General features: G+C 45.9%; 1 pseudogene; it reads right to left on the bottom strand.

Moving 5' to 3' along the window:
- Positions 1 to 312: 312 nt before the first annotated feature.
- LOC134951563 (5S ribosomal RNA) lies at positions 313 to 431 on the bottom strand (annotated as a pseudogene).
- Positions 432 to 20,893: the final 20,462 nt, after the last annotated feature.

The raw sequence follows: 20,893 nt of genomic DNA on the forward strand, positions 1-20,893 counted from the left end.
TTTACTGTTCTACACCCGTTTCAGCCCGACCAGTACAGAGAATCTGTATTGATAAGACCACAATGTGGTCAATTGTCAAATGTATAAATATTGGACAGGTCCGGCGATAGGTAGTGAGACATAACCCACTTCCCACCGGTCACCAATCAAATGCACAATGTGATTTAATTTACAATATATAAAGAGCTCAGAGAGTCTTGAGCAATTTTATAAACAGAGTATGCAATCATGGGGTAAGGGTATAGTAGAAAGGATAGAGACAAGTGGTGATGCTGCTGATGGTGTCAGATAACGCACATCATACCGATGAAATGTCTGCTACACTGGGTATTCCCTGTGAGTCTCCCCCTCAGGTACTGACCCAGCCCAACACTGTATAGCTTCCAAAATCGGACGAGATCGGGCACTGGCAGTGTGGTATGGTAGTAGACAGATGGGTGGGTTAGACACCAATGAGAGTGCACCTAAATAGGGAGATGTGACAGTGGGTCACAAAAGATGTGGATCTGCTTTCTACGTTAGGCTGGATGCCACAGGTCCCACATTAGTGGTATTGTGTACCCTGGATCGTAGATGAGAGTCCACGGAAAAAAGAGAACAGAATGGGAGCGGAAGGCGTAAATAATTATGTGCAATGTGTCACAGTGACAAACATTTGCTGACATGCACAAAAATAATTCATGTTAGATATAAATATCTGTAATGCTGTAAATGAATTCTGCCCCCCAAAAAAGGGAAAAGAACGAAGAAAATGAAGAAAGAGACAAAAATACAGGTATATATATATATATATATATATATATATATATAAATATGCTGGTATGGAGGCTTCAGTATCAGGTAAATGAATTAGCTCAATGTGACTCAAAAAGTAGAGGATTATACTAGAGATGAGCGGGTTCGGTTTCTCTGAATCCGAACCCGCACGAACTTCATGTTTTTTTTCACGGGTCCGAGCGACTCGGATCTTCCCGCCTTGCTCGGTTAACCCGAGCGCGCCCGAACGTCATCATGACGCTGTCGGATTCTCGCGAGGCTCGGATTCTATCGCGAGACTCGGATTCTATATAAGGAGCCGCGCGTCGCCGCCATTTTCACACGTGCATTGAGATTGATAGGGAGAGGACGTGGCTGGCGTCCTCTCCGTTTAGAATAGATTAGAGAGACACTTGATTTACTAATTTTGGGGAGCATTAGGAGTACTCAGTACAGTGCAGAGTTTTGCTGATAGTGACCACCAGTTTTATTTATAATCCGTTCTCTGCCTGAAAAAAGCGATACACAGCACACAGTGACTCAGTCACATACCATATCTGTGTGCACTGCTCAGGCTCAGGCCAGTGTGCTGCATCATCTATTATCTATATATAATATTATATATATCTGATTATCTGTCTGACTGCTCAGCTCACACAGCTTATAATTGTGGGGGAGACTGGGGAGCACTACTGCAGTGCCAGTTATAGGTTATAGCAGGAGCCAGGAGTACATAATATATTATATAGTGAGTGACCACCAGACACACAGTGCAGTTTATTTAATATATCCGTTCTCTGCCTGAAAAAAGCGATACACACAGTGACTCAGTCAGTCACATACCATATCTGTGTGCACTGCTCAGGCTCAGGCCAGTGTGCTGCATCATCTATATATTATATATCTGTCTGACTGCTCAGCTCACACAGCTTATAATTGTGGGGGAGACTGGGGAGCACTACTGCAGTGCCAGTTATAGGTTATAGCAGGAGCCAGGAGTACATAATATTATATTAAAACAGTGCACACTTTTGCTGCAGGAGTGCCACTGCCAGTGTGACTAGTGACCAGTGACCTGACCACCAGTATATATAATATTAGTAGTATACTATCTCTTTATCAACCAGTCTATATTAGCAGCAGACACAGTACAGTGCGGTAGTTCACGGCTGTGGCTACCTCTGTGTCGGCACTCGGCAGCCCGTCCATAATTGTATATACCACCTAACCGTGGTTTTTTTTTCTTTCTTTATACATACATACTAGTTACGAGTATACTATCTCTTTATCAACCAGTCTATATATTAGCAGCAGACACAGTACAGTGCGGTAGTTCACGGCTGTGGCTACCTCTGTGTCGGCACTCGGCAGCCCGTCCATAATTGTATATACCACCTAACCGTGGTTTTTTTTTCTTTCTTTATACATACATACTAGTTACGAGTATACTATCTCTTTATCAACCAGTCTATATATTAGCAGCAGACACAGTACAGTGCGGTAGTTCACGGCTGTGGCTACCTCTGTGTCGGCACTCGGCAGCCCGTCCATAATTGTATATACCACCTAACCGTGGTTTTTTTTTCTTTCTTTATACATACATACTAGTTACGAGTATACTATCTCTTTATCAACCAGTCTATATATTAGCAGCAGACACAGTACAGTGCGGTAGTTCACGGCTGTGGCTACCTCTGTGTCGGCACTCGGCAGCCCGTCCATAATTGTATATACCACCTAACCGTGGTTTTTTTTTCTTTCTTTATACATACATACTAGTTACGAGTATACTATCTCTTTATCAACCAGTCTATATATTAGCAGCAGACACAGTACAGTGCGGTAGTTCACGGCTGTGGCTACCTCTGTGTCAGCACTCGGCAGCCCGTCCATAATTGTATATACCACCTAACCGTGGTTTTTTTTTCTTTCTTTATACATACATACTAGTTACGAGTATACTATCTCTTTATCAACCAGTCTATATATTAGCAGCAGACACAGTACAGTGCGGTAGTTCACGGCTGTGGCTACCTCTGTGTCGGCACTCGGCAGCCCGTCCATAATTGTATATACCACCTAACCGTGGTTTTTTTTTCTTTCTTTATACATACATACTAGTTACGAGTATACTATCTCTTTATCAACCAGTCTATATATTAGCAGCAGACACAGTACAGTGCGGTAGTTCACGGCTGTGGCTACCTCTGTGTCGGCACTCGGCAGCCCGTCCATAATTGTATATACCACCTAACCGTGGTTTTTTTTTCTTTCTTTATACATACATACTAGTTACGAGTATACTATCTCTTTATCAACCAGTCTATATATTAGCAGCAGACACAGTACAGTGCGGTAGTTCACGGCTGTGGCTACCTCTGTGTCGGCACTCGGCAGCCCGTCCATAATTGTATATACCACCTAACCGTGGTTTTTTTTTCTTTCTTTATACATACATACTAGTTACGAGTATACTATCTCTTTATCAACCAGTCTATATATTAGCAGCAGACACAGTACAGTGCGGTAGTTCACGGCTGTGGCTACCTCTGTGTCGGCACTCGGCAGCCCGTCCATAATTGTATATACCACCTAACCGTGTTTTTTTTTTCTTTCTTTATACATACATACTAGTTACGAGTATACTATCTCTTTATCAACCAGTCTATATATTAGCAGCAGACACAGTACAGTGCGGTAGTTCACGGCTGTGGCTACCTCTGTGTCGGCACTCGGCAGCCCGTCCATAATTGTATATACCACCTAACCGTGGTTTTTTTTTCTTTCTTTATACATACATACTAGTTACGAGTATACTATCTCTTTATCAACCAGTCTATATTAGCAGCAGACACAGTACAGTGCGGTAGTTCACGGCTGTGGCTACCTCTGTGTCGGCACTCGGCAGCCCGTCCATAATTGTATATACCACCTAACCGTGGTTTTTTTTTCTTTCTTTATACATACATACTAGTTACGAGTATACTATCTCTTTATCAACCAGTCTATATATTAGCAGCAGACACAGTACAGTGCGGTAGTTCACGGCTGTGGCTACCTCTGTGTCGGCACTCGGCAGCCCGTCCATAATTGTATACTAGTATCCAATCCATCCATCTCCATTGTTTACCTGAGGTGCCTTTTAGTTGTGCCTATTAAAATATGGAGAACAAAAATGTTGAGGTTCCAAAATTAGGGAAAGATCAAGATCCACTTCCACCTCGTGCTGAAGCTGCTGCCACTAGTCATGGCCGAGACGATGAAATGCCAGCAACGTCGTCTGCCAAGGCCGATGCCCAATGTCATAGTACAGAGCATGTCAAATCCAAAACACCAAATATCAGTAAAAAAAGGACTCCAAAACCTAAAATAAAATTGTCGGAGGAGAAGCGTAAACTTGCCAATATGCCATTTACCACACGGAGTGGCAAGGAACGGCTGAGGCCCTGGCCTATGTTCATGGCTAGTGGTTCAGCTTCACATGAGGATGGAAGCACTCAGCCTCTCGCTAGAAAAATGAAAAGACTAAAGCTGGCAAAAGCAGTAGCACCGCAAAGAACTGTGCGTTCTTCGAAATCCCAAATCCACAAGGAGAGTCCGACTCCAATTGTGTCGGTTGCGATGCCTGACCTTCCCAACACTGGACGTGAAGAGCATGCGCCTTCCACCATTTGCACGCCCCCTGCAAGTGCTGGAAGGAGCACCCGCAGTCCAGTTCCTGATAGTCAGATTGAAGATGTCAGTGTTGAAGTACACCAGGATGAGGAGGATATGGGTGTTGCTGGCGCTGGGGAGGAAATTGACCAGGAGGATTCTGATGGTGAGGTGGTTTGTTTAAGTCAGGCACCCGGGGAGACACCTGTTGTCCGTGGGAGGAATATGGCCGTTGACATGCCAGGTGAAAATACCAAAAAAATCAGCTCTTCGGTGTGGAGGTATTTCACCAGAAATGCGGACAACAGGTGTCAAGCCGTGTGTTCCCTTTGTCAAGCTGTAATAAGTAGGGGTAAGGACGTTAACCACCTCGGAACATCCTCCCTTATACGTCACCTGCAGCGCATTCATAATAAGTCAGTGACAAGTTCAAAAACTTTGGGTGACAGCGGAAGCAGTCCACTGACCAGTAAATCCCTTCCTCTTGTAACCAAGCTCACGCAAACCACCCCACCAACTCCCTCAGTGTCAATTTCCTCCTTCCCCAGGAATGCCAATAGTCCTGCAGGCCATGTCACTGGCAATTCTGACGAGTCCTCTCCTGCCTGGGATTCCTCCGATGCATCCTTGCGTGTAACGCCTACTGCTGCTGGCGCTGCTGTTGTTGCCGCTGGGAGTCGATGGTCATCCCAGAGGGGAAGTCGTAAGCCCACTTGTACTACTTCCAGTAAGCAATTGACTGTTCAACAGTCCTTTGCGAGGAAGATGAAATATCACAGCAGTCATCCTACTGCAAAGCGGATAACTGAGTCCTTGACAACTATGTTGGTGTTAGACGTGCGTCCGGTATCCGCCGTTAGTTCACAGGGAACTAGACAATTTATTGAGGCAGTGTGCCCCCGTTACCAAATACCATCTAGGTTCCACTTCTCTAGGCAGGCGATACCGAGAATGTACACGGACGTCAGAAAAAGACTCACCAGTGTCCTAAAAAATGCAGTTGTACCCAATGTCCACTTAACCACGGACATGTGGACAAGTGGAGCAGGGCAGGGTCAGGACTATATGACTGTGACAGCCCACTGGGTAGATGTATGGACTCCCGCCGCAAGAACAGCAGCGGCGGCACCAGTAGCAGCATCTCGCAAACGCCAACTCTTTCCTAGGCAGGCTACGCTTTGTATCACCGCTTTCCAGAATACGCACACAGCTGAAAACCTCTTACGGCAACTGAGGAAGATCATCGCGGAATGGCTTACCCCAATTGGACTCTCCTGTGGATTTGTGGCATCGGACAACGCCAGCAATATTGTGTGTGCATTAAATATGGGCAAATTCCAGCACGTCCCATGTTTTGCACATACCTTGAATTTGGTGGTGCAGAATTTTTTAAAAAACGACAGGGGCGTGCAAGAGATGCTGTCGGTGGCCAGAAAAATTGTGGGACACTTTCGGCGTACAGGCACCACGTACAGAAGACTGGAGCACCACCAAAAACTACTGAACCTGCCCTGCCATCATCTGAAGCAAGAAGTGGTAACGAGGTGGAATTCAACCCTCTATATGCTTCAGAGGTTGGAGGAGCAGCAAAAGGCCATTCAAGCCTATACAATTGAGCACGATATAGTAGGTGGAATGCACCTGTCTCAAGTGCAGTGGAGAATGATTTCAACGTTGTGCAAGGTTCTGATGCCCTTTGAACTTGCCACACGTGAAGTCAGTTCAGACACTGCCAGCCTGAGTCAGGTCATTCCCCTCATCAGGCTTTTGCAGAAGAAGCTGGAGGCATTGAAGAAGGAGCTAAAAGGGAGCGATTCCGCTAGGCATGTGGGACTTGTGGATGCAGCCCTTAATTCGCTTAACAAGGATTCACGGGTGGTCAATCTGTTGAAATCAGAGCACTACATTTTGGCCACCGTGCTCGATCCTAGATTTAAAGCCTACCTTGGATCTCTCTTTCCGGCAGACACAGGTCTGCTGGGGTTGAAAGACCTGCTGGTGACAAAATTGTCAAGTCAAGCGGAACGCGACCTGTCAACATCTCCTCCTTCACATTCTCCCGCAACTGGGGGTGCGAGGAAAAGGCTCAGAATTCCGAGCCCACCCGCTGGCGGTGATGCAGGGCAGTCTGGAGCGACTGCTGATGCTGACATCTGGTCCGGACTGAAGGACCTGACAACGATTACGGACATGTCGTCTACTGTCACTGCATATGATTCTCTCAACATTGATAGAATGGTGGAGGATTATATGAGTGACCGCATCCAAGTAGGCACGTCACACAGTCCGTACTTATACTGGCAGGAAAAAGAGGCAATTTGGAGGCCCTTGCACAAACTGGCTTTATTCTACCTAAGTTGCCCTCCCACAAGTGTGTACTCCGAAAGAGTGTTTAGTGCCGCCGCTCACCTTGTCAGCAATCGGCGTACGAGGTTACATCCAGAAAATGTGGAGAAGATGATGTTCATTAAAATGAATTATAATCAATTCCTCCGCGGAGACATTGACCAGCAGCAATTGCCTCCACAAAGTACACAGGGAGCTGAGATGGTGGATTCCAGTGGGGACGAATTGATAATCTGTGAGGAGGGGGATGTACACGGTGATATATCGGAGGGTGAAGATGAGGTGGACATCTTGCCTCTGTAGAGCCAGTTTGTGCAAGGAGAGATTAATTGCTTCTTTTTTGGGGGGGGTCCAAACCAACCCGTCATATCAGTCACAGTCGTGTGGCAGACCCTGTCACTGAAATGATGGGTTGGTTAAAGTGTGCATGTCCTGTTTTGTTTATACAACATAAGGGTGGGTGGGAGGGCCCAAGGACAATTCCATCTTGCACCTCTTTTTTCTTTTCTTTTTCTTTGCATCATGTGCTGATTGGGGAGGGTTTTTTGGAAGGGACATCCTGCGTGACACTGCAGTGCCACTCCTAGATGGGCCCGGTGTTTGTGTCGGCCACTAGGGTCGCTAATCTTACTCACACAGTCAGCTACCTCATTGCGCCTCTTTTTCTCTTTGCGTCATGTGCTGTTTGGGGAGGGTTTTTTGGAAGGGACATCCTGCGTGACACTGCAGTGCCACTCCTAGATGGGCCCGGTGTTTGTGTCGGCCACTAGGGTCGCTAATCTTACTCACACAGCTACCTCATTGCGCCTCTTTTTTTCTTTGCGTCATGTGCTGTTTGGGGAGGGTTTTTTGGAAGGGACATCCTGCGTGACACTGCAGTGCCACTCCTAGATGGGCCCGGTGTTTGTGTCGGCCACTAGGGTCGCTAATCTTACTCACACAGTCAGCTACCTCATTGCGCCTCTTTTTTTCTTTGCGTCATGTGCTGTTTGGGGAGGGTTTTTTGGAAGGGACATCCTGCGTGACACTGCAGTGCCACTCCTAGATGGGCCCGGTGTTTGTGTCGGCCACTAGGGTCGCTAATCTTACTCACACAGTCAGCTACCTCATTGCGCCTCTTTTTTTCTTTGCGTCATGTGCTGTTTGGGGAGGGTTTTTTGGAAGGGACATCCTGCGTGACACTGCAGTGCCACTCCTAGATGGGCCCGGTGTTTGTGTCGGCCACTAGGGTCGCTAATCTTACTCACACAGCTACCTCATTGCGCCTCTTTTTTTCTTTGCGTCATGTGCTGTTTGGGGAGGGTTTTTTGGAAGGGACATCCTGCGTGACACTGCAGTGCCACTCCTAGATGGGCCCGGTGTTTGTGTCGGCCACTAGGGTCGCTAATCTTACTCACACAGCTACCTCATTGCGCCTCTTTTTTTCTTTGCGTCATGTGCTGTTTGGGGAGGGTTTTTTGGAAGGGACATCCTGCGTGACACTGCAGTGCCACTCCTAGATGGGCCCGGTGTTTGTGTCGGCCACTAGGGTCGCTAATCTTACTCACACAGCTACCTCATTGCGCCTCTTTTTTTCTTTGCGTCATGTGCTGTTTGGGGAGGGTTTTTTGGAAGGGACATCCTGCGTGACACTGCAGTGCCACTCCTAGATGGGCCCGGTGTTTGTGTCGGCCACTAGGGTCGCTTATCTTACTCACACAGCGACCTCGGTGCAAATTTTAGGACTAAAAATAATATTGTGAGGTGTGAGGTATTCAGAATAGACTGAAAATGAGTGTAAATTATGGTTTTTGAGGTTAATAATACTTTGGGATCAAAATGACCCCCAAATTCTATGATTTAAGCTGTTTTTTAGTGTTTTTTGAAAAAAACACCCGAATCCAAAACACACCCGAATCCGACAAAAAAAATTCGGTGAGGTTTTGCCAAAACGCATTCGAACCCAAAACACGGCCGCGGAACCGAACCCAAAACCAAAACACAAAACCCGAAAAATTTCAGGCGCTCATCTCTAGATTATACCAAATCCCTTGATTATGAGGCAATTATAATGATAATAGCCTAAAATGCTGATTGAAATATCCCCTAGGTGATTAAATGCATACAAAGGTAATGCAGCTGACACAGGAAGAAGAAGGTAAGCATATGTGAAACAATGGAGTAGACATAGTCTTGGCACATTTGTCAGTAAGAGAGAATACACCGGTAAGATAAAGTCACAGATGCAATACTGACACAGATAATTAATGCTCACAATTCCCAGCACAGGCACTGCCTGTTTACATGACCTGTGTAGGATCAGCTGCAAAGATACCCTCAAGTGGCGTGGTTGGTGCCGGTGGACCCGCTGGCTCGGAAAACGCGTTTCACCCCGCAGGGCTTGTTCACTTCCTGGAGGTGCGGGTAAAGAAAAATGGGCAGTATAAAAAAGAATGGCAGGGCGGCGCTGGCCAATGAGCGCCGGTGCGTATCTGATGGGGGCGGGAGAGACGCGAGTGTCAGTTGCACTGTTCGATCCTGGCTGCGTACATCAGCGGCTCACACCCCCATGATTGGGCCGCTGGTATGAGCGGCTGACGTGTGTGAGAGACAAGAGGCCTGTGTGTATGCATGCGACCTCTTATCATATGGTGCTGGGTGTGGATGGGGCCATATTGGAAAAGGGCAGTCTTGCCCATAGTGCCCGGAAAAGCCGCGGGCATACAGTAAAATGCATATTGTATACTTGGGTCCATGCCACTTAATAAGGGAGCTAGAAGTATCAGTGACCGGGCCGCTGGTCTAGGCGGCTTATGTACTAGGGAATTGGACTGGAGTGATATAGATGGGAATACAGCATGCATGATATGTGGGGGGCCATATTAGTGAAAGGCAAATTTGCCGAGTTTTAAGGAAGGGAAGAGGGGATGGGCTCAAAGGGGGGCTTGGTGAAGGGCTTGAAAATCAAACCATGAACTGGTAGGAAATAGATGAAGTTAAATAGGATGATGAATAGAAAAATAAAATACAAAGAAATAAAAACAATAATGGCAAAATAAAGAATAATGAATGCAATTAAATAAAAAGTGCAAAATAATTTTTTTATATATATATATATATATATATAAAGTCACTATAAAGCAGCGGCACTCAGCAGTCTGACGTAGTGGAAAAAAAGCCTTTATGGCTCGTATGCAGTTAGCCCAATATAATGTCCAGCTGTGCATGTATAGCTATTTTAGTCATTTGTACAGTTATTTGTAGGAAGTATGGCAGTTGAAGATGTATAGAATTATGCTAACGTTAATATTAGTTACTAACTCTCTGACAGGAACGTTCAACCTTTGTTTTTAAATTAGATGATAGTAGTTAGTAGGTTAGAGGTAGTGGCACGCTCGTTGAGCACTTTGATTGACATGATTTTAAACAGCACGGGCTTGCAATAACAAAATGTACCGCTTTGTTGATATTTACAGGTGTTGCCTAGCAACGCTTACACTAGCTCACCGATTGGAGCTCCCTGTCTGGCGCTGACCGCCGACGTCATCCATGTGAGTCCCGTACACACAGCGGCCAGACGCGGCGGGAACGGACAGCGCTGGACAGGTGAGTAACGTTATCCATTATGAGCACTTGTTTAGAGGGTATAAAAGGCTGTAAGTTTTTGCACTACACATGTACTGTTTTGTCCCTGAAGACGGGGTTTACCCCCGAAACGGCGTAGGACTGCAATAAAGGCTTTTTTTCCACTACGTCAGACTGCTGAGTGCCGCTGCTTTATAGTGACTACATTTGGATGGCAACATTCCCAGAGGGCACCGCAGCAAGTAATCAGCACCCAGAAGTGAGTGCCGAGCCTGCCAGTTTCGTGCTATATGGGAAACCTCTCTGCATACATCTGAGCCACAGATGTTAGAGGTATCTTCTGGCTAGGGCACCATTGGGATTTTTACGTTGGAATATTATTCACCTGAATACCCAACACATGGAGTCTTGGATGATACAGTGTTATATGAGGAAAACGTTCACGGAGGGTTAGTCAGCTATAAGCTGGATAGAACTTTCTCTACAACATGACTGACGCCACTGCTCACATGGAGTCAGCCTGGGAATTGGCGCAGGCGGATGCCAAAGAGCGTTTTAGCTTTTCAGACGCAGAAGCCCAAGCTATACTTATAAAGAGAAAATTAGACGATGATCCTCAGGTCACATCGAAGGAGGAACTTTTTCGGCAGTGGCAAAGGCTTAAACAACGGGAGTGTGACTTTACTTACCATGGGATCAGTCTCTCTGACTATTATAGAAATAACCAAATCCCACGAGGTTTCAGGATCCGGAATACCCCCACAATAGGGCGGTATAGCATCCCGTTCTGTCGTAAATGGGTTGCTATATTAAATAAGTGTTCCATGGACCTCTTACTACTGGTAGTGGAAGAGTCGACGCGAGAACTTACAATAATCAAGGAGCAGCTGTCCACATTTGAGACCACCCACAAAGCTACATTGGCGCAGGATACCAGTACGAATTGGTTAGAGAAACTACAGGTTCATATGGACCAATATAGGAGTGATCTCATTAAATACAAAAAGAAAAATTAGTCAAAGTGCAATTAGATTATCAACAAAGAAGGGTTTACCCCTGGCTAAATAATACTGGCACTACACAAGAACGCCCCCAATATAATAGGAGGTACCGCCGCAGACATAATTATATGGACCAATCTGGAACGAGCACTACAGCCAGTGAAGGAGAAGCCAGTAACAGCGTAGCATCAGGAAATGCCACGTACCCTTTAGGCATGGCCACTAGATCAGGCATTCCACCAAAGCCTCCACGAGGACGAGGAGGGCGGGGCAGAACAAAAGGATACAATGCAAGACGACCACCACGCCAACAACAGAACTAGTTATAAATTTATCGACTAGTCCACTAACAGAAGTGGAGAATAGGGTCCTATCCAAAGTAGAGATGAGCGCCGGAAATTTTTCGGGTTTTGTGTTTTGGTTTTGTGTTCGGTTCCGCGGCCGTGTTTTGGGTTCGACCGCGTTTTGGCAAAACCTCACCGAATTTTTTTTGTCGGATTCGGGTGTGTTTTGGATTCGGGTGTTTTTTTCCAAAAAACCTAAAAAACAGCTTAAATCATAGAATTTGGCGGTCATTTTGATCCCAAAGTATTATTAACCTCAAAAACCATAATTTCCACTCATTTTCAGTCTATTCTGAATACCTCACACCTCACAATATTATTTTTAGTCCTAAAATTTGCACCGAGGTCGCTGTGTGAGTAAGATAAGCGACCCTAGTGGCCGACACAAACACCGGGCCCATCTAGGAGTGGCGCTGCAGTGTCACGCAGGATGGCCCTTCCAAAAAACCCTCCCCAAACAGCACATGACGCAAAGAAAAAAAGAGGCGCAATGAGGTAGCTGTGTGAGTAAGATAAGCGACCCTAGTGGCCGACACAAACACCGGGCCCATCTAGGAGTGGCACTGCAGTGTCACGCAGGATGTCCCTTCCAAAAAACCCTCCCCAAACAGCACATGACGCAAAGAAAAAGAAAAGAAAAAAGAGGTGCAAGATGGAATTGTCCTTGGGCCCTCCCACCCACCCTTATGTTGTAGAAACAAAACAGGACATGCACACTTTAACCAACCCATCATTTCAGTGACAGGGTCTGCCACACGACTGTGACTGATATGACGGGTTGGTTTGGACCCCCCCCCCAAAAAAGAAGCAATTAATCTCTCCTTGCACAAACTGGCTCTACAGAGGCAAGATGTCCACCTCATCATCACCCTCCGATATATCACCGTGTACATCCCCCTCCTCACAGATTATCAATTCGTCCCCACTGGAATCCACCATCTCAGCTCCCTGTGTACTTTGTGGAGGCAATTGCTGCTGGTCAATGTCTCCGAGGAGGAATTGATTATAATTCATTTTAATGAACATCATCTTCTCCACATTTTCTGGATGTAACCTCGTACGCCGATTGCTGACAAGGTGAGCGGCGGCACTAAACACTCTTTCGGAGTACACACTTGTGGGAGGGCAACTTAGGTAGAATAAAGCCAGTTTGTGCAAGGGCCTCCAAATTGCCTCTTTTTCCTGCCAGTATAAGTACGGACTGTGTGACGTGCCTACTTGGATGCGGTCACTCATATAATCCTCCACCATTCTATCAATGTTGAGAGAATCATATGCAGTGACAGTAGACGACATGTCCGTAATCGTTGTCAGGTCCTTCAGTCCGGACCAGATGTCAGCATCAGCAGTCGCTCCAGACTGCCCTGCATCACCGCCAGCGGGTGGGCTCGGAATTCTGAGCCTTTTTCTCGCACCCCCAGTTGCGGGAGAATGTGAAGGAGGAGATGTTGACAGGTCGCGTTCCGCTTGACTTGACAATTTTGTCACCAGCAGGTCTTTCAACCCCAGCAGACTTGTGTCTGCCGGAAAGAGAGATCCAAGGTAGGCTTTAAATCTAGGATCGAGCACGGTGGCCAAAATGTAGTGCTCTGATTTCAACAGATTGACCACCCGTGAATCCTTGTTAAGCGAATTAAGGGCTCCATCCACAAGTCCCACATGCCTAGCGGAATCGCTCCGTGTTAGCTCCTCCTTCAATGTCTCCAGCTTCTTCTGCAAAAGCCTGATGAGGGGAATGACCTGACTCAGGCTGGCAGTGTCTGAACTGACTTCACGTGTGGCAAGTTCAAAGGGCATCAGAACCTTGCACAACGTTGAAATCATTCTCCACTGCGCTTGAGACAGGTGCATTCCACCTACTATATCGTGCTCAATTGTATAGGCTTGAATGGCCTTTTGCTGCTCCTCCAACCTCTGAAGCATATAGAGGGTTGAATTCCACCTCGTTACCACTTCTTGCTTCAGATGATGGCAGGGCAGGTTCAGTAGTTTTTGGTGGTGCTCCAGTCTTCTGTACGTGGTGCCTGTACGCCGAAAGTGTCCCGCAATTCTTCTGGCCACCGACAGCATCTCTTGCACGCCCCTGTCGTTTTTTAAAAAATTCTGCACCACCAAATTCAAGGTATGTGCAAAACATGGGACGTGCTGGAATTTGCCCATATTTAATGCACACACAATATTGCTGGCGTTGTCCGATGCCACAAATCCACAGGAGAGTCCAATTGGGGTAAGCCATTCCGCGATGATCTTCCTCAGTTGCCGTAAGAGGTTTTCAGCTGTGTGCGTATTCTGGAAAGCGGTGATACAAAGCGTAGCCTGCCTAGGAAAGAGTTGGCGTTTGCGAGATGCTGCTACTGGTGCCGCCGCTGCTGTTCTTGCGGCGGGAGTCCATACATCTACCCAGTGGGCTGTCACAGTCATATAGTCCTGACCCTGCCCTGCTCCACTTGTCCACATGTCCGTGGTTAAGTGGACATTGGGTACAACTGCATTTTTTAGGACACTGGTGAGTCTTTTTCTGACGTCCGTGTACATTCTCGGTATCGCCTGCCTAGAGAAGTGGAACCTAGATGGTATTTGGTAACGGGGGCACACTGCCTCAATAAATTGTCTAGTTCCCTGTGAACTAACGGCGGATACCGGACGCACGTCTAACACCAACATAGTTGTCAAGGCCTCAGTTATCCGCTTTGCAGCAGGATGACTGCTGTGATATTTCATCTTCCTCGCAAAGGACTGTTGAACAGTCAATTGCTTACTGGAAGTAGTACAAGTGGGCTTACGACTTCCCCTCTGGGATGACCATCGACTCCCAGCAGCAACAACAGCAGCGCCAGCAGCAGTAGGCGTTACACGCAAGGATGCATCGGAGGAATCCCAGGCAGGAGAGGACTCGTCAGAATTGCCAGTGACATTGCCTGCAGGACTATTGGCATTCCTGGGGAAGGAGGAAATTGACACTGAGGGAGTTGGTGGGGTGGTTTGCGTGAGCTTGGTTACAAGAGGAAGGGATTTACTGGTCAGTGGACTGCTTCCGCTGTCACCCAAAGTTTTTGAACTTGTCACTGACTTATTATGAATGCGCTGCAGGTGACGTATAAGGGAGGATGTTCCGAGGTGGTTAACGTCCTTACCCCTACTTATTACAGCTTGACAAAGGGGACACACGGCTTGACACCTGTTGTCCGCATTTCTGGTGAGATACTTCCACACCGAAGAGCTGATTTTTTTGGTATTTTCACCAGGCATGTCAACGGCCATATTTCTACCACGGACAACAGGTGTCTCCCCGGGTGCCTGACTTAAACAAACCACCTCACCATCAGAATCCTCCTGGTCAATTTCCTCCCCAGCGCCAGCAACACCCATATCCTCCTCATCCTGGTGTACTTCAACACTGACATCTTCAATCTGACTATCAGGAACTGGACTGCGGGTGCTCCTTCCATCACTTGCAGGGGGCGTGCAAATGGTGGAAGGCGCATGCTCTTCACGTCCAGTGTTGGGAAGGTCAGGCATCGCAACCGACACAATTGGAGTCGGACTCTCCTTGTGGATTTGGGATTTCGAAGAACGCACAGTTCTTTGCGGTGCTACTGCTTTTGCCAGCTTTAGTCTTTTCATTTTTCTAGCGAGAGGCTGAGTGCTTCCATCCTCATGTGAAGCTGAACCACTAGCCATGAACATAGGCCAGGGCCTCAGCCGTTCCTTGCCACTCCGTGTGGTAAATGGCATATTGGCAAGTTTACGCTTCTCCTCCGACAATTTTATTTTAGGTTTTGGAGTCCTTTTTTTACTGATATTTGGTGTTTTGGATTTGACATGCTCTGTACTATGACATTGGGCATCGGCCTTGGCAGACGACGTTGCTGGCATTTCATCGTCTCGGCCATGACTAGTGGCAGCAGCTTCAGCACGAGGTGGAAGTGGATCTTGATCTTTCCCTAATTTTGGAACCTCAACATTTTTGTTCTCCATATTTTAATAGGCACAACTAAAAGGCACCTCAGGTAAACAATGGAGATGGATGGATTGGATACTAGTATACAATTATGGACGGGCTGCCGAGTGCCGACACAGAGGTAGCCACAGCCGTGAACTACCACACTGTACTGTGTCTGCTGCTAATATATAGACTGGTTGATAAAGAGATAGTATACTCGTAACTAGTATGTATGTATAAAGAAAGAAAAAAAAAACCACGGTTAGGTGGTATATACAATTATGGACGGGCTGCCGAGTGCCGACACAGAGGTAGCCACAGCCGTGAACTACCGCACTGTACTGTGTCTGCTGCTAATATAGACTGGTTGATAAAGAGATAGTATACTCGTAACTAGTATGTATGTATAAAGAAAGAAAAAAAAACCACGGTTAGGTGGTATATACAATTATGGACGGGCTGCCGAGTGCCGACACAGAGGTAGCCACAGCCATGAACTACCGCACTGTACTGTGTCTGCTGCTAATATAGACTGGTTGATAAAGAGATAGTATACTCGTAACTAGTATGACTATAAAGAAAGAAAAAAAAACCACGGATAGGTGGTATATACAATTATGGACGGGCTGCCGAGTGCCGACACAGAGGTAGCCACAGCCGTGAACTACCGCACTGTACTGTGTCTGCTGCTAATATATAGACTGGTTGATAAAAAAGATAGTATACTCGTAACTAGTATGTATGTATAAAGAAAGAAAAAAAAACCACGGTTAGGTGGTATATACAATTATGGACGGGCTGCCGAGTGCCGACACAGAGGTAGCCACAGCCGTGAACTACCGCACTGTACTGTGTCTGCTGCTAATATATAGACTGGTTGATAAAGAGATAGTATACTCGTAACTAGTATGTATGTATGTATAAAGAAAGAAAAAAAAACCACGGTTAGGTGGTATATACAATTATGGACGGGCTGCCGAGTGCCGACACAGAGGTAGCCACAGCCGTGAACTACCGCACTGTACTGTGTCTGCTGCTAATATAGACTGGTTGATAAAGAGATAGTATACTCGTAACTAGTATGACTATAAAGAAAGAAAAAAAATCCACGGTTAGGTGGTATATACAATTATGGACGGGCTGCCGAGTGCCGACACAGAGGTAGCCACAGCCGTGAACTACCGCACTGTACTGTGTCTGCTGCTAATATAGACTGGTTGATAAAGAGATAGTATACTCGTAACTAGTATGTATGTATAAAGAAAGAAAAAAAAACCACGGTTAGGTGGTATATACAATTACGGACGGGCTGCCGAGTGCCGACACAGAGGTAGCCACAGCCGTGAACTACCGCACTGTACTGTGTCTGCTGCTAATATAGACTGGTTGATAAAGAGATAGTATACTCGTAACTAGTATGACTATAAAGAAAGAAAAAAAAAACCACGGTTAGGTGGTATATACAATTATGGACGGGCTGCCGAGTGCCGACACAGAGGTAGCCACAGCCGTGAACTACCGCACTGTACTGTGTCTGCTGCTAATATATAGACTGGTTGATAAAGAGATAGTATACTCGTAACTAGTATGTATGTATAAAGAAAGAAAAAAAAACCACGGTTAGGTGGTATATACAATTATGGACGGGCTGCCGAGTGCCGACACAGAGGTAGCCACAGCCGTGAACTACCGCACTGTACTGTGTCTGCTGCTAATATATAGACTGGTTGATAAAGAGATAGTATACTCGTAACTAGTATGTATGTATAAAGAAAGAAAAAAAAACCACGGTTAGGTGGTATATACAATTATGGACGGGCTGCCGAGTGCCGACACAGAGGTAGCCACAGCCGTGAACTACCGCACTGTACTGTGTCTGCTGCTAATATAGACTGGTTGATAAAGAGATAGTATACTCGTAACTAGTATGACTATAAAGAAAGAAAAAAAAAACACGGTTAGGTGGTATATACAATTATGGACGGGCTGCCGAGTGCCGACACAGAGGTAGCCACAGCCGTGAACTACCGCACTGTTCTGTGTCTGCTGCTAATATAGACTGGTTGATAAAGAGATAGTATACTCGTAACTAGTATGTATGTATAAAGAAAGAAAAAAAAACCACGGTTAGGTGGTATATACAATTATGGACGGGCTGCCGAATGCCGACACAGAGGTAGCCACAGCCGTGAACTACCGCACTGTACTGTGTCTGCTGCTAATATATAGACTGGTTGATAAAGAGATAGTATACTCGTAACTAGTATGTATGTATAAAGAAAGAAAAAAAAACCACGGTTAGGTGGTATATACAATTATGGACGGGCTGCCGAGTGCCGACACAGAGGTAGCCACAGCCGTGAACTACCGCACTGTACTGTGTCTGCTGCTAATATAGACTGGTTGATAAAGAGATAGTATACTCGTAACTAGTATGACTATAAAGAAAGAAAAAAAAACCACGGTTAGGTGGTATATACAATTATGGACGGGCTGCCGAGTGCCGACACAGAGGTAGCCACAGCCGTGAACTACCGCACTGTACTGTGTCTGCTGCTAATATAGACTGGTTGATAAAGAGATAGTATACTACTAATATTATATATACTGGTGGTCAGGTCACTGGTCACTAGTCACACTGGCAGTGGCACTCCTGCAGCAAAAGTGTGCACTGTTTAATTTTAATATAATATTATGTACTCCTGGCTCCTGCTATAACCTATAACTGCCACTGCAGTGCTCCCCAGTCTCCCCCACAATTATAAGCTGTGTGAGCTGAGCACAGTCAGATATATATATACATTGATGCAGCACACTGGGCTGAGCAGTGCACACAGATATGGTATGTGACTGAGTCACTGTGTGTATCGTTTTTTTCAGGCAGAGAACGGATATATTAAATAAAACAAACAACTGCACTGTCTGGTGGTCACTGTGGTCGTCAGTCACTAAACTCTGCACTCTCTTCTACAGTATCACAGCCTCAGGTCAATCTCTCTCTCTCTCTCTCAACCCTAATCTAAATGGAGAGGACGCCAGCCACGTCCTCTCCCTATCAATCTCAATGCACGTGTGAAAATGGCGGCGACGCGCGGCTCCTTATATAGAATCCGAGTCTCGCGAGAATCCGACAGCGTCATGATGACGTTCGGGCGCGCTCGGGTTAACCGAGCAAGGCAGGAGGATCCGAGTCTGCTCGGACCCGTGAAAAAAACATGAAGTTCGTGCGGGTTCGGATTCAGAGAAACCGAACCCGCTCATCTCTAATCCAAAGGCCTTACTTTTGTTCCGACTGTCAAACCTGACTCCTTCACTGCCAAGGTAGAGAACTATAAATTTAATAGGACCTTACGTTTAAAAGAACATTTTGGAACTAGTCCTAACTCTATGGTATCCACAACAGTTCCGGACAAACTTAAGAGGGTAGCACCGAGGTCCAAGTTCGACCCTAAAACCAACAGTCCGTCCATTAGGACTTTCTCTCGCCTAACAGAACTTGCATATCAGAATGAAGGGGTTAAACCATATCACTCCAACTTGAACAAACAAGAACTAACAGCACTGAATGACCTTTCAAAAAGGACAGACATTACCATACGAAATGCAGATAAGGGGGGTGCAATAATTATTCAAGACTTGTCTGATTACATTTCGGAAAGCAAACGTCAACTGTCGGACCAATGTACATATAGTCTTCTATCATATGATCCAACAGTGAAATTTAAACAAGAGTTAGATGCAATTCTGATACAGGCCAGCGAGTCAGGGGTTTTGACTCTAGAGCAGAAAAGAGCACTGACAGTTGAGTTTCCGCAGATACCGTTATTTTACACAGTACCGAAAGTGCATAAATCATTATCCAATCCACCTGGCCGACCCATAGTGTCGGCCAGAAATTCTTTATATTACCCCATAGCCATCTTTCCGGATGCATTCTTGAATCCATGCATTCAACAGATTCCGTCGTATCTTAAGGACACGACGACTCTGTTGAAATGTATACAATCCATGGATACAGTACCAGCAGATTTAATTTTATGTAGTGCAGATGTGACTAGCCTCTACACCTGCATCCCGCATGATGCAGGTGTGGAGGCAGTCCGTAGTTTGATTACCGATAACCCTGCATATCATGGTCCAACAGTGGATTTCTTTTTGAAGTTACTTACTCTAGTTCTGACACGTAACTATTTTACGTTTGATGGCCGCATTTATCTACAAGCTTCCGGTTGTGCGATGGGGTCCCCAGTGGCCCCATCGTATGCTAACGCATATATGTATGCGATTGAGCATACACTTTTTGGTTCCCCCCGCATGTCATCTATGTACTTCTATAAGAGGTACATAGATGACTTACTTATTTTTTGGCAAGGGCCACAGGAACACCTAGAGTGTTTATTAAATGAACACAACAACACGGTGAGTCCGGTGAAATTTACACACCAGATGTCCCCTTGTGAAATACATTTTTTAGATGTAATTATCACCCTACAGGAAGGTCGATTGCACACATTTACATCACGCTAGTTCACACCCTTTACCATTACGCAAGGGACTACCGCAATCACAATTTTTACGAGCAAAAAGGATCATCTCTGACCCTACAGCGGTAGAACCTGCTCTGGACCAGATGGTCCACAAATTTGAGCAAAGAGGATACCCAAGACAGGATTTACTACAAAGTAAGAATAAAGTCATGAATCTCTCCAGAGATTCTTTGTTACATAAAGTTGACCAGGCAGATAAGAAACAACAGGTACAAAGAATACCATGGGTTAACAAATTTACAGCAGCTACTCCAGGCATTACACAAAGGGTCAAAAAACTGTGGCCCATTGTAAATACAGATAAAGCCCTACCGGCTTTGCTGGATTCTAGGGTATTACCTAGTTATAAAAGGGGTTCCAGTATAGGAGATAGAGTAGTGAAATTTGATGTATTCCCACTCACCAAGCAACAGCAAACCCACTTTTTACGACCCAAGGTGGGATGTTTTCGCTGTTTGGGGTGTTCAACGTGTAACACTTTACTTACTGGTGCATATTTTTCGCATCCACATACAGGAAAATCGTTCAAAATCCTACACAGGGTGACATGTACCACCACCCATGTTATCTATATGCTGAAATGCCCCTGTGGGTTGGCTTACGTCGGTAAGACGCAACGCCAATTCCGTGAAAGAATGGCCTTACATAGAAGTGCTATTAAACAGGCCATCGAGAAAGGGACAAGTGAACAGCCGGTGGCTCGTCACTGTTTGACAGCCAAACATAATATAGCAAGCA

The sequence above is a fragment of the Pseudophryne corroboree genome, chromosome 1, assembly GCF_028390025.1.
Source record: "Pseudophryne corroboree isolate aPseCor3 chromosome 1, aPseCor3.hap2, whole genome shotgun sequence".
Lineage (NCBI taxonomy): Eukaryota > Metazoa > Chordata > Amphibia > Anura > Myobatrachidae > Pseudophryne > Pseudophryne corroboree.